Source organism: Panthera onca, chromosome A2, assembly GCF_046562875.1.
Source record: "Panthera onca isolate mPanOnc1 chromosome A2, mPanOnc1 haplotype 2, whole genome shotgun sequence".
NCBI lineage: Eukaryota > Metazoa > Chordata > Mammalia > Carnivora > Felidae > Panthera > Panthera onca.
This window is the reverse complement of record NC_138340.1, coordinates 77,879,280-77,894,317: the sequence shown is the minus strand read 5'-3', so window position 1 is coordinate 77,894,317 and position 15,038 is coordinate 77,879,280. Positions and strand designations below refer to the sequence as shown.

At 42.3% G+C, this 15,038-nt stretch overlaps 1 long non-coding RNA gene across 1 annotated transcript; it reads right to left on the bottom strand.

The window, feature by feature from the left end:
- Positions 1-3,084: 3,084 nt before the first annotated feature.
- LOC132679854 (uncharacterized) lies at positions 3,085-10,337 on the bottom strand. Its single transcript, XR_009610353.3, has 3 exons — positions 10,249-10,337; positions 3,672-3,825; positions 3,085-3,322 (listed from the first exon to the last, which is right to left on the bottom strand). It is a non-coding gene; the product is annotated as an uncharacterized LOC132679854 (long non-coding RNA).
- Between the last annotated feature and the right edge of the window lie 4,701 nt (positions 10,338-15,038).

Sequence of the window (15,038 nt, the reverse complement as noted above, 5' to 3'; positions counted from 1 at the left end):
GGGAGAAAGTAGATGTGCATACCATACATGGTGGCTCTTAGAGCAAACACTGGAAATGGTATCCATCAATTCTGCCCACATTTATCTAGTTAAAGCAAGTCATATGATCACTCCTAAACTCAACAAAGTGGGGATATTTAATCCTGCAAGAAGGGGCACAACAGGAAAGGAAACTGGATTATTTGATGACAAGTAATACCATCAGCAACACAGAGCCAACACCTTCCCAACAGATTGGAGGTGGAGCATGAGTGAAAGAAAAGTGTCAAGAGTGACTTGAAGATCTTGGTCTGATCAGCCAGCCACAAGGATGGATTGCCATCAACCCAAATGGCAAAGCTACAGGTGAAGTCGTTTATAGAATATCAGGACTGCAGTTTGGGGCATGTTCAGGTCAAGCTGTCTATCAGATATCCAAGTAGAGATGCCCAGTGAGAAGCTGGATAATATAAGTGTGGATTTAAGGTCAGACATCTGGGCTGGAGAAACAAATTTGGAAAACAGTGCCATGAGGTTGGTATTTAAAGCCATGAGCCCAATGCAACGATAAAGGACATGTAGACAGAGAGAGGTAGGAGACCAAGGGGCACAGCAACATGGAAGGTTCTGGAAGAAGACCAGGAGCCAGGAGGGGAAATTCTGAGAAGAATGGAGCAGTGAGGAAACTCATGAGAGTGTTGTAAACATTGTCTCCTTTTATCAAAGGAGACAAGAGGGGCTGATTCTATCAAATCCTGTCAAAGATTACAAATTTTACTATTGGATTTAGTGACATGGAGATCATTTGGTGACCTGGAGAAGAGCAGTTTCTGTGGGATGGCAGGAATAAAGCCTGAATAGAAAGGATTTGAGAGAGAATAGGGAAGAAGAATTTAAGTCAGAGAATATGAACTGCACCTTGAGTTTTGCTACGATGAGGAGCAAAGAAATGGGGACTAATGGAAATGGTGGGGTTGAGGGGAATTGTTTTGTTTCTCTTTTCAGATGGAATCTGTAATAGCACAGAAATAAATGCTGATGAGAATGGGTCCAGTAGTGTGTGGAAAATTATACAAAAGAAAGAGGAAAGAATTGCTGGAGTGCTCTTCTTGCCCACAGGAGAGGGGATGATTGGGCTTATCTTCAGACAGGAGCCCAGATACTCCCTCTGGAAGACAGCAGGTTGCAAGTGCTGGTAGATGGGAAGGGGCAGGGGGAGCATATGAAAGTTCTCTTCTTGTGGCTTTTATTTTCTCCACGAAGTCAGAAACAAGCTCATCAGCTGAGAGCGAGGATGGGGAAGAGGAGTTGGAGATTTGAGGAGAAAGGAAAAGGGGTGAGATTATCCCTCCAGATAGAAATCAGAACAGTGGTTACCGCTGGGGGTGCTGATGCGGGAATCAGCTGGGAGGGACTTAGGAAACTTTCTGTGGGGGGTGGGGATCTATAGTATTCTGTATTCGATAGGGGTGTCGGTTACACAATGCGTGCATTTGTCAATGTCATCACACATCATCTGTGCATTTCAGTGAGCATAAATTATACCTCAATTTAACAAGAAGGAGGAAGAGGAGGAGGAGGAGAAGAGGAAGCCAGGAGAGGAGAAAAGTCACCCAGAAGGTGAAAGAGTAAATGGAGGAGAAAAGTATGGCATTAAAGGCTCATTTGAGGTTTATGGTCATTAATTCAATGAACACCACGGTGGTGGTGGTGTATATTCACCTGCCACAATCCACTGCACAGGTGCTGGGCAGGTTTGGATTGACCCAGGGCTGTGGTTTTGCCAAGCAGGTGGTGTAATGTGAGAGAGATATGAAAAGGGTTGTTTGTAGCAATTGACCACAGTGATTATAGTTTTCAAAATAGGATTTTATATCAAATCCATTAGCAGACTGAAATAGACACCGTGGCTATCAAGGTAGAAACGTCCAGGTATTTTAGTGAAAATACTTTCTTGTTGATCTGTCTTGTAATCAGCATCACCTATTCTTTAATCATCTCTGATTGCATCTCATTCTGTTAAATGTATTCATGTGCTCTTTGAAGAGATACTATTCCAGGGAAGAGGGCCTCCTTTGGGAGGACAGGCAGAAATACATTATTCACCATGTGCACATTTTATGGCTCTCCATCATGTGGGCCAATGACTCAGCAATCTTTGCTTTTCTGGGTTATGAGTAGAACACTCCACCATTGCCATCCACCAGGGCTGGCCATGTGGTGGATCAATGAGTAATGGCCCAGAAGCAATGATTACAGAAGTACAACCAAGTTTTTTACTCTTGAAAACATTTCTTGCCTCATGTCTTGGGCAATGTCTAAATGTCACCAGAATTATAGTCTTCCAGTTTAAGGCTTTGATCATAAATTACAATTCCAGTGATCTTGTTATGAGTAAGTTATACTTTACATTTGAAATTTCCCCATCCACTCTTCTGCACTTCCACAATGTTTTGACAGAAGGGTGAAGGGTTGAGAAGCTCCCAACACAAAGAGTTCTGTCTTAGGGCTGACAGCCAGTGTGTGCCCCTCTCTCTGCTGAGGACCCCATTCATGGTCCTGCTGCTCCAATTCAGGGTCTGCAGACATAGCAAGGGCCCTCTCTTGTGCTGCCTTGACCTTGCAATCCAGCACCCTCAATTCCCCTATACCAGCCTATTTGAGACAACTTTACTGAAGGGTCAAGGTAATTTTAAAGAGATTGAGGGAACGAAAAGTTAAGCTGAATGCTAGGTTTGGTTTTCTTCAGAATCCAAAGGCAACAGGAGCCTAAGATGTTAACTCTTCACAAGGTTCTTGCTCAGGCTCAGAACCAACCTGTTCACATCCTGAATCCGGAGCCCTCATATCTAAATGTCTCCCTCAAAGAGATTCTTGCCTCTAGTTTTTGGAAGGAAAATCTCCACACCTTCTGGAAAATTGTGCCCCTCACCCAGAGGGATCAATTCTCATCCTAGAATCCATAACCTCTCCCTATTAGAGCACACCCCACATCTGGGCCTTTCAGCAGGGGCTCCAGTAAGACCAGCCACGATGTCTATTGATGCCCCACGTGCCTCGACAACCAGTAATTGGGAGGGAAGGGGCTGTCCAGGGTGGGTTCCTCACATGGGTGAGCTGAGGGTACTCACCTGTTTACTTAACACCTATTGATTCAAAGGTGGACCCATTACACCAGCTCCATCCACACATTCCCCCAGGGACAAACATTAGTGTTCCTGGACGGTCTAAAGCCATACTTACTGCAATCAGTAGTATTCCATAGAATCAGGAAGTCACATTATTACACAGAAGAGAATCCAGTTTTTTTCTTGCTCCCACATTCTTGCTTGGTGGACACATCCTTGGTTAAAAACAGAAGCCCTGATGTAAGTATCTGTGGAGGAGGGTGTGCCCTTATCCTACTCAGCTCCCATCTTGTGTAAAGCCAGGCAGTGGTCTGTTTGACTTATCTCCACACTGATGATTGCCCAGGTCCTCCCCCACTCCCTCCTCACACTGGCTCCCCTCCCCCACCACACTTAAAAGATCCGTGGGGGGGGCCGGAAAGGGTTCACAGCACAGCCACACAGAGGAGGCATGAACTTTGGCTGCAGAATCGAGATGGGGACATGAAGCTGGGGAAAAGCATGTAGTGAGGTGACAGGCACAAACTTTAATGGCACACAGAGTTAGGCCACAAACAGACTTACAGGCCATGCTGTTCCTAGTCCTTTGACAATCTAAGGAAGGAATTCTGAGGCCTGACTTCGTCAGACTGCTAGCTCATCGGTGATCCAGAGGCTTTCACAGAAATAAAACTTTGAGGTCTTCGGATTTCCCAATGTTTTTGGGTTTTCTTTGTTTCTGAGTAAGAAAAAAAACAAAACAAAGGAAAATTTTAACAACTATTTGTCCAACATACATAGAGAATAACAATGGCAATTTTCCAGAAATGTTGAGAAGATGGCTGAATAAAATTGAGAAGCAATTGGCAGGAAGTAATTTGGTGGCTAAGCATTAGTACACCATACAGTAAACTACAGATGAAATAACACACCCAGTAATAAAAATATGAAGAGCTACTATAAAGCACCGGGACTTTGACACCAAAATCCTGATTCTATTAAAGTTTATTCACAACTATTTTTTCTAAATCCTAGTTATTAATAATACTCCCTAACATTCGACCAGAAAAATGCTCTCACCTACCTTACTTCACAAAAAGCCTGTAAGCAGAGTGTTATCACCATTTCTATCTGTGAGAAAAGAGCTCAAAGAATTCAGTGGCTTGCCCAAAGTTACACAGTGAAAATGAGATGACCGCCCACATCAAGGGGACCCAGCCTGTTCCTGCCACAGGACTTTTTACCTAGCCATTTCCTTTGCCTGGAATGCTCTTCCCCATGCTTCACGTGGCTGGCCACCCATCGTTCTACTTGTGCTCCAAATGTTGCCTCCTCAGAGGAGTCTTCTCTAACAGCAGGGTCTAAGGTCACCATCCCCCATGCCAGTGGCACTGTATGCCAGGAGGCATCAAACTATATTTGCAGGCCAAATCCGACCCACCTGTTGTTGGTTTGGGGTTGTTTGTTTATTTATCTTTGTAAATCAAGTTTTATTGGAACACAGCCATGCCCACTCATTCAAATATTGGCTATGACTGCTTTCCCACTGCAGCTGCAGACTGGAGTCATTGAGACCAATCATACAACCTGCAAGCCTAAAACATTTGCCATCTGGCCCTTCACAGAAAAAGTTTGCCAACCTTTGTTCTGTCCTGTCGTTCCACTTATTTTCTTCACAACATTAATCATAACCTGTGTGTCTATATCCTGCATCTAGAATGTAAGTTCCATGCCTGTGATCTTCACCATTATGTCTCTAGCACCTACATCAGTAGATGATCAATATATCATCCTTTGTTGAGGGACAAGTGGGTTTTGGTGTGTTCTAATTTCACAGTCTCGAGGTGTTTTCTCTTTTAAGTTAGGCTGACCAAAGGAGAAAAATATCTGCTCCCCTTTGTTGTTATATATTTCATTGTCAATCAATAGTGCTCGTTTTGCTTTTAAAATAGGTGTCTGGGGTGCCTGGGTGGCTCAGTTGGCTGGGTGTCCAAATTCGGCTCAGGTCATGATCTCATGGTTCATGTGTTCGAGCCCCGAACTGGGCTCTGTGCTGACAGTGTGGAACCTGCTTGGGATTCTCTCTCTCTCCCTCTCTCTCTGCCCCTCCCCCACTTGTGCACACACACTTTCACTCCTTCATTCAAAAATAAATAATGAAATAAAACTTAAAAAAATAAAATAGGTGTCTGAAAGGCATTGCCACATAATTCATTTCAACATTATATTAACTTATTTAAATTAATTGGTTACTGCTTAATTTTTTTAACTTTTTTTTGATGTTTATTTTATTTTTGAGAGACAGAGAGAGAGAGAGAGAGAACGAGCAGGGGAGGAGCAGAGAGACAGAGGGAGATGCAGCATCTGAAACAGGCTCCAGGCTCTGAGCTGTGAGCACAGAGCCTGACACAGGGCTTGAACTCATAAACCATGAGATTGTGACCTGAGCCGAAGTCAGCGCTTAACCAACTGAACCACCCAGGCACCCCAGTTACTGCTTAATTTTTAAATTATAATGAATACTGGCATTTTGATCATGATATTAATGCTCATTAATGAAGTTTCAAAATCCACAATCCATTTAATTTATTAACATAATACATCTTTTTCTAATAAAACAAAAGTAGGAAGCATTAACTACTAAAAATTGCACACTGTAACCATTAGAATCTATGTCCTATCTTCTCTCTTCCTTACTAGAAAAGCCCTGAAAGATTTATCATGGAGAATATGAAAGAAAACTATTTTAGTCCTCTAACAAATTCTTATCTGGCTCCTTCCACCATCACCTTTTGACCTCTCTGGCCCAAAAAAACAAAGGGCAATTAGGGGTGGTGAGACAGTAGGTAAATGAGATTTACCAGAAATTTCTTCAGATGAAATACTCAGGAGAAAGATTTTTTTTCTTAAGGTGGGGGTGGGGTGGGGAGAGACTAAGAATTTCTAACCCAGCATTCTCCAGTAAGATCCCCCACCAACATGATCCCAGACATTAATAGATTGGCAACCATGTGTTTTAGCTTGAATCCATGACAGGAGTCCAGTTGCCTCTGAAAACAAAAGAAGATCCAGTACTTGACCTTTAATATCCACTCTGCAACACTGACCTCATCACATACTTTTCTTCCAAATGTCTACTGTGTCATTAAAAAAATTTTTTTTACTGTTTATTTATTTTTTGAGAGAGCACAAGCAGGAAAGGGGCAGAGGGAGAGGGAGACACAGAATCCGAAGCAGGCTCCAGGCTGTCAGCACAGAGCCCGACTCGAGGTTCGAACCCACGAACCATGAAATCATGACCTGAGCTGAAGTCAGACACTTAACCGACTGAGCCACCCAGATGCACCCCCCTCCCCGCACTGTGTAATTTAGATTCTCCAGGATCTTTACTTTTAAACATCAAAGATATCTTCACATTCTAAGCCAGGTGACTGTGTTTTCCTCCTTTTCTACTCATTATCCCCCAAATAACTTAGATTTTTTTGTTCTAAATTCTCCATCAGAATTGTGATGCTTCCCAACGTACATGATCAAAATTCTTAACTTCCAAAACCAATTTTCTCTTTCCTTTGCTGCCCCAAATGTTTCCCTTAAGAACATTTAAAAATAAATGCAGAGGGGAAACATTTTTTGAGGCATTTTATTTTATGTTTGTTGTTCCTATGTCAAGAATACCCATTGTGATGGGTTTATTCAAATAGAAGACTGACTTCCCTTCTAGGAGCTCCTTGTGAAAGAAGTTCCCAGGGTTAGGGAGAAACAATACACAATGCCAGTACTTCTCAAAAGATAGCCCCTGGAAATGCAAATACATCTCTTACATAATTTGCTAATTTAACCTACCCTGACTACCCTATCTCATCTAGTACCCACAATCATTGTCTATTCCTTTGACCTGCTTTATATTCTTCTAGACACGTATCACCAAGTTCTTACCTAACTCACGGATTGCCTCACTTACATTATTTGTCTCCCTCACCAGCCTAGAAGCCCCAGTCTTCTATTCCACTCACTTTTCAAGCTTTGAACGGTATCTACCAAAAAATAGGTGCTCAATAAATATTTGTTGCGTGCAGCAGACGCTTTGGGTTCCCAATCCTAATCACATCCTTTTTATTCTTGTAGTGTTTCTTTGCACCCCTTTAAGTGCTTTTGATTCCAATGATCCCCCTCCCTCCAATTCATCTTCACAGCAGTGCTCCCCAGCTACCAGAGCTGTTTTGCCACCGCAGGTAGAGGACCTGAGTCCCTGGCAATTACTCCTCCCCTGGGCAGCCCACAACCAAGGGCTGACTGATAAGCAAAGAGAGCACAGCTCCCCTGCCCAAGGGGCTAGGAGGTGGGGTAGGGGTGGTGGGGGAGAGGGGGAGCGTTGGGGAAGGGAGCCAGTGGTCCTTAGCTCAGTATCTGTTTCTTTTTTTTTTTTTTTTAATGTTTATTTTTGAGAGAGACCAAGAGACAGAGCATGAGCAGGGGAGGGGCAGAGAGAGAGGGAGACACAGAATCCCAAGCAGGCTCCAGGCTCTGAGCTGTCAGCACAGAGCCTGACGTGGGCTCAAATCCACCAGCCGTGAGATCATGACCCAAGCCAAAGTTGGACACCTAACCTAATGAGCCACCCAGGTGCCCCACTCAAGTATCTGTTTCTAATGAGCCTAACCTAAGACACTGAATGAATGAGTGCAGTGCTAACATTTTACACAAACTCAAATCATTCCTTGAAAATTTCACAGTAAAAACAAAAATATCAACACATTTCTCTTAATTCTACTCAAAACAGTAATGGATTGATATTTACCACCTGAATCTATGGTAAAAGTAATTACCTGGGGCCTTTAGGAAGGGCTCAACTTTAAAAGTAATTTCCCCGAACAGTAACTCTAAACCATTGGCAAAAAAGAAATGACTGAGTCAGCCCCCATTAACCACACAGAATTACACTTGTTTGTTAATGCTATCATTTGAAAAGCATTGCTCTTAAAAAAACAACAGAGCTGTAACAAAGAAAAATTTCAAATGCATTTGCTTTGAATGCTGCCTGGTTCTCCTAACTCCCCACCAGTATCTCCATTTCTCAGTCCAAACGTAGGTAGGTTAAGTTTATTTTGCATCTTCAAAATGTCATTCGCAAAAATGAGAGCCTCTCTGCCTGATTAATTTTGATCAAACTGCTTCATCTAAATATCTAAAATGCCAGGTTTGCTTTTCAAACATCCTCTACTGGGCTTCAACTGTCTCCCACAATTCATTTTCCTCTCCTCTCAGGTGGTAAAAGGACACCATGTCAAAGGCCAAATCTGAGCCATTACTGGCAGATCTGGAAGTAGAGAATAGCAGCATTTTTGAGTGCAGGTAAAGATAATTTCCTGAAATCAATCCTAACAAGAAAGACAACCACCTACATTTCCATTTCCCTGCCCTGTGGATCTTGCAGTGAGCAGGTCTTTTCCAGTAATGCTTTTAGGATCATGACTAACATTTAAAGAAATAAAGGATGTCAGTTTTTATAAGCAGTAGCTAGAATTACATGAATACCTCCATTTTTACACATTCTGTTCTCATATGTTTTGTTTCTGTCACCTTGTTACTTTAGCAAATCTTTCTCTGTATCCTTCCTGACACCAAAAGTATACTAAGTCAGAGTTATTCTCAACAAAAATCCACAGTGTCTCATTTGATTGTGTACACATTTCTCCTTACGTCCTGGCTGTAACAATAACACCGCGCACTTTCACAGGATCGCTCTCTGGGGTCAGCTCTGATGAACAGATATTAGACTGTAAGTCTCAAGAGACTTTGTTCACTTAATGGTATTTGCTTACATGGACTTAGTGTGTATGCACGTTCACAATAGGCACTTTTGGTGCCAACACCCAAGACAATAGGGTGTTTCCACAAAAGCCTTGGGCCCACCCATGCTCTCACAAGGGCTCTTCCTCCGCACTTGAGGGGCCCCAACTGGACCTCCAGGGCATTACAGCTGAGCATCTAATCCCAACCACCCCATGAAAATTTCTATGGAGGAAAATATCTATGGAGATAAATAAACGCTAGGAATTTAATGTAGTTACAGAAAGTGCATCTTCTATTTCATGCCAACAACCATGTGCCATGTGCAGTAAACTACGATAACTGTGTATATGTGAACTCAGTTTAGTGTTATCAAAACTGTGCCGAAAAGCTCATTCAGCACCTTCACGGATGCGCCTAACATTTTGCTGCATAGTAATTACGCATAAATGGCAAGCAGTTCTACTAAGTTGCTGAGATTACTTTGGCCAAACCAAGTTTTATAGTTTATGTTTTGGTAAGTTTGTCTGTTGCTATGCATGTGTGGTTTAATAATGTTTCTAGGGGCGCCTGGGTGGCTCAGTCGGTTAAGCGTCTGACTTCAGCTCAGGTCATGATTTCACCGTCCATGAGTTTGAGCCCCGTGTCAGGCTCTGTGCTGACAGCTCAGAGCCTGGAGCCTGCTTTGGGTTCTGTGTCTCCCTCTCTCTCTCTGCCCCTCCCCTGCTCGTGCCCTGTCTCTCTCTCTCAAAAATATATAAACATTTTAAAAAATTAAAAAAAAATAATGTTTCTAAATGTCAATTATCAGCAAATTTCCCTAACATCATATAAATCCAAACAATACAAGACATCAGTCCAAAGACTGAACCTCCAGTGGCTGGCGCTCCATGGGCAATAGAGCTCACCCGCTGGTCCTAAAACCAGACATTGTGTTCTTATCTTCAGTGTGCCTCTTATCCTCCAGTTTGGTCACCTCCCAGCCATCTTCCTTCCAAAAAGCTGGGCCCCCTACTCTAAAGTCTCCACATGTTGCAAAAGCTCAAAAACAATGTAGCAGAGAACCTAAGGTCACCTCTGTCCCTCAGAGTCTAGTGTTCAGAACTGACACATTATAAACCATACTCCTAAACATCCATGCCCACAGCTAACACCATTCATATTCCAGGGCAATACTTCTTTACATGTCTTGTCCTATGCCCTATGATCTCAGAATGAAAGCTGATTGCAGCTGAGTGACATGACAGTTTATGGGAGGTGTCTTTGCTGACTTTGGAGACACGGTTTTGACTTTGAAACACTTAAGAGAAAACACAAGTTAATTTCTCATATCGTTTCTCTCAAAGTGAATTCAATAGATCCTTGTGTTCACCAAGTAGCATTTCCCAGTGGTGTCAAAGCTTCTCTTTGTGTTCCAACCCCAGAAGGTTTGGTTCCGGGGGACACACAGATTACCACTGTATTTTCAACAGTTGTATACTGGCCCTTAGGAATATATATATAGTAATATTAACAAGTTCATGTTACTCTTAAATTATATACATGTAAGTTTGGATGTGACCTTCACGAAACATGACACCATTTTTAAATATTGCTGCATGACTCTAGACATTGCTTTGAGACGAATAAATCACAATTATATGTGATAGTAATTTATATGACACAGAATGTGACATCGTGTGAACTTTTGGCCCACAAGTCAAAAAGCGTTTCTAAAGCGTAGACTCTGACTGTAAAGAACTTTTAACAATTCTTTTTACAATTTACTTCATTCTTATTTTTCTTGTATGTGTACCATCGAATGGCGCTCTCATTGTGTGCCTGTGACCTCTTCAGAGTTCCAAAACCCTTTGTGGAGACCCACAACATCAAATTTATTTTCATAATATATTAAAATATTGTCCTAATTACTATACTAATATTTGCACAGATGATGCAAGAGCAGTGATGGATATAACTGCTGGTGCTTTAGCACAAATCAACCAATGGCATGAAATCTAGTAGTAATCACTGTTCTTCACTACTGTCCACTCACATTAAAAAAAAAGAGAGAGAGAGAGAGGTGTCTGGCTGACTCAGTCGATGCAGCGTGTGATTCTTGATCTCAGGGTTATAAGTTCGAGTCCTACACTGGGTGTAAAGATTCCTTAAAAATAAAATCTTTAAAGAAAGGGCATACCTCAGACCACCACAATAAAGAAAATATCATAATAAAGTGAGTCAAATGAATTTTTTGGTTTGCTAGTGCATATAAAAGTTATGTTTATGCTATACGATAGCCTATTAAGTGTGCAATAGTATTACGTCTAAAAAAACAATGTATACACTATAATATAAAAATTCTTTATCACTAAGAAATGCTATACATCATCTGAGCTTTCAGCAAGTCATAATGTTTTTGCTGGTGGAGGGTCTTGCCTCAATGTCTTTGGCTGCTGACCGAGCAAGGTGGCAGTTGCTGAGGTGGGGTGGCTGTGGCAATTTCTTAAAATAAGACAACAATGAAGTTTGCCACATGGATCAACTCTTCCTTTCATGAACAATTTCTCTGTAGCACGCAATGCTGTTTGATAGGATTTTACCCACAATAGAACTGCTTTCAAAATTGGAGTCAGTCCTCTCAAACCCTGGTGCTGCCTTTTCCACTAAGTTTATGTAATATTCTAACTCCTTTGTGGTCATTTCAACAATCTTCACAGCATCTTCCTCAGGAGTAGATTCCATTTCAAGAAACCACTTTTCCCTGTTCATGCATCAGAAGCAACTCCTCATCCGCTAAAGTTCCATCATGAGATTGTGGCCATGCAGCCCCATCCTCAGGCTCCATCTTCTCATCCTAGTCCTCCTGCTGTTTCCACCCCATCTTCAGGTCCTTCCTCCACTAAAGTCTCCAACCCCTCAAAGTCATCCATGAGGTTTGGAATCAGCTTCTTCCAAACACCCGTGAATGTTGTGGATGGAGCTACAGTGTATTATGCTAAGAGAAACAAGTCAGTCAGAGAAAGACAAATACCACATGATTTCACTCATATGTGGAATAAGAAACAAAACAGATGAATATATGGGAGGGGGTGTAAAAAGAGAAGAGAGGGAAACAAAAGTCTCATTACGAAAGTCCTAGATGATATCTTCCAATAGAAGCCTGTTTCATCTACACTGAAAATCTGTTGTTTAGCCACCTTCATAATGATCTCAGCTAGATCTTCCGGAGAGTTACTCCAGCTTCTACATCAGCACCTTCTGTTTCACCCTGCACCTTTATGTTATGGAGGTTCCTTAAACCTCATGAACCAACCTCTGCTAGCTTCAAACGTTTCTTCTGCAGCTTCCTCACCTCTCTCAGCCTTCACAGAATTGAAGAGAATTAAGGTCTTGCCTTGGATTAGGCTTTGGCTCAAGGAAATGCTGTGGCTGGTGTGCTCTTCTACCCAGACCACTCAAACTTTCCCCAGGTCAGCAATAAGGCTCTTTCTCTTTTTTATTATCCATGTACTCACAGGAGTAGTACTGTTAATGCCCTTCAAGAACTTTTCCTTTGCGTTCACAACTTGGCTAACTCTTTGGAGCGAGACACCTAGCTTTTGGCCTATCTTGGCTTTCTAGCTTCCCGACTGGGCTTAATCATTTCTAGCTTTTGATTTAAAGCAAGAGATGTGCAACCCTTTCTTTCACTTGAGCACTCAGAGTCCATTGCAGGGTTATTAACTGACCTAAATTCAGTATTGTTGTGTCTCAGGGAATAGGGAGACCCAAGGAGAGGGAAAGAGATGAAGAACAGTCAGTGGAGAAGTCAGAACACATACATTTATCAGTTAAGATCTCCATCTCATGTGGGCGCAATCCGTGGCACCCCAAAACAATTCCAATGGGCGCAATTCGTGGCACCCCCAAACAATTACAGTAGTAACATCAAATATCGCGGATCATGGATCACCACAGCAAATATAATATTAATGAAGACGTTTGAAATATTATGAGAATTACCAAAATGTAATACAGAGACACAAAGTAAGCAAATGCTGTTGGAAAAATGGCGCCAATAGACTTGCTCCATGCAGGGTTGCCACACTTATCAGAACAAATTTTACCTCAGCTCTATTAAAGAATATCAAGAACTGTGTCTGTTCTGAAATGGTAGTGAAAATATTAAGCCCTGGCGCCATTAAAAATTTTTTTAATATCATATTATTCCTCAATTCTCTATTAGTAGTAAAGAAACAAACAGTAACAATTCCTAATTCTTTTTTCTAACACACTGCAGAGAAAAGAAGTCCCATGCTGTGGGACTGCACCAAACCTTACCTGCCCATGCTGACAGCAAAGATGGCCTAGCTTATAAACAGATAGAGTGGTCTTCAAAGACCCAGGAGGGCCATTTTAACCGTGTTTCCCTTGCCACACTGTCAGGCCCAAAATTCCAAGACTAGAGACTCATTGGCTTAACATTAAAATAAAAATCTCCCTGAGAGGGGTGAAACATTTGAGGTCTTCTGCCATTTATAACTAGTGGAATTGAGTTTATCAGCTGCTCCCCAAAGATGTGGACTCAGGAACCTTCAAGAGAGTGCTTTTGCTCCTTCTGTCTGGATATCCTGAGAAATTTCACTTGGGGGTCCTCTTGCCTCCCTGGGCACTTCCAGGAAGCTGAGTCTAGGCCCCGTACTCTGTGCACCCACCTCTCTCTTCCCATCAAGCACTGAGGCTGGGGAAGAAATGGGAGGCTGTATGTTTAGTATAGGGTAAAATATTTTCTGCAATTATTTCTGACCTGGACAAGTTGTCTTTTTCACAATGCACTTCATAATCTATTCATTAAGTTATAGGAACAAAATGAATTTTTGTTCTCTTGTCATCTATATCCCTTCCCTGAAGCAATGAGCACAAAACAAAAATTCATGATAACATTCTCTCCAATATCATAATTCACCCATAACATGACTACCATGAACTCCAGTCCTCCATCCAGCCTGCATTCTCAAATAAGGATAGGTTAATTATGGTAACTTCCTAGGAGGAGTGGAGGAATGACATGGAAGGAGGAGCAAGGCTGAACGGGAAGATGGCAGGCAACCCCAGATGAGAAAGCAGGAAGGAAGGTAGACTTCCACCAACAAATCTGGAAATTTCTGCAATCACCATTATAGTCCTGGAAGTCCTAGCCAGGCACAGGACTCATGACGGCCCCCACTGATATGTCAGCTGTAGTGAACCAATATTATCAGGATGGTACTCACAGACCCATGGAATTCTTGGTCAGCTAACCAGGCACTCTCACCCCAGGCATTTCACTGCTCATGAAATAACCCAACCCCATGGTTTGTTACTAATGTTTTTTAGATCATGCTCTTCCTATTCTTTGTGGTAGATATCCACTGTAGATATTACTCATCATGTTTAACTGGAGAAAAGAGAAAGGAAAGATATAGGAATAAAATACATATATGTCTTTAATCTCAAATAATTTCCTACTACAGAGGACATAGGAGGTCAGGTAGCATTAGGTCACCGAGATTTCACACTGGACACCTTGGACTATGGTTGTGGCAGTGTCCAGGAGACAGAACCTGAGGTTGGTTGGATACAGTTTATGAGAAGCAGGAAGGGTCAAAGAGAACCCCCAGGTTGCTGATTTGTGCATCTGGGCAGATGGTGGTGTCATTTAGTAAAACAGGGAGCACAGGAAAAGAGGGGGTTTCCTCTGGGAGAATGATGTATTCAGCTTTGGACCATTGGTTTTGAGATGCCTGTGGGACATCTTAGCAGATTTTGAGGACACAGCTGCGAATCAGAAGCAGCAGCAGCCACCAGCTGTGCCAGGAGTGGCAAAAACGGCCATTCTTTGTTCTCCGCAGCCAGGGGGAGGCCTGTTCAAGATGGGCCGGCTGATTGGTAATTAAGTACAGCAGAGTGGAGGCATACATCTCCATTTGAGCGGCTGCAGGCCATTAACACACTGTGCAATTCTCTTTACTTAACACTGCACTCAAACAAATAGTACATCTGGAAAGTTAATGCCCATTCCAGAGCCATTAGGGTCTGCAAATCAAAACTTGTCTTTCAGTAACATGCAGAGTGAAACAAAATGGTGTTCAAAGGGGCTAAGTGATTATTCCATGCTACGTGATGCTATTCATGAAACTCATAAGGTGTCTGCTTGTCATT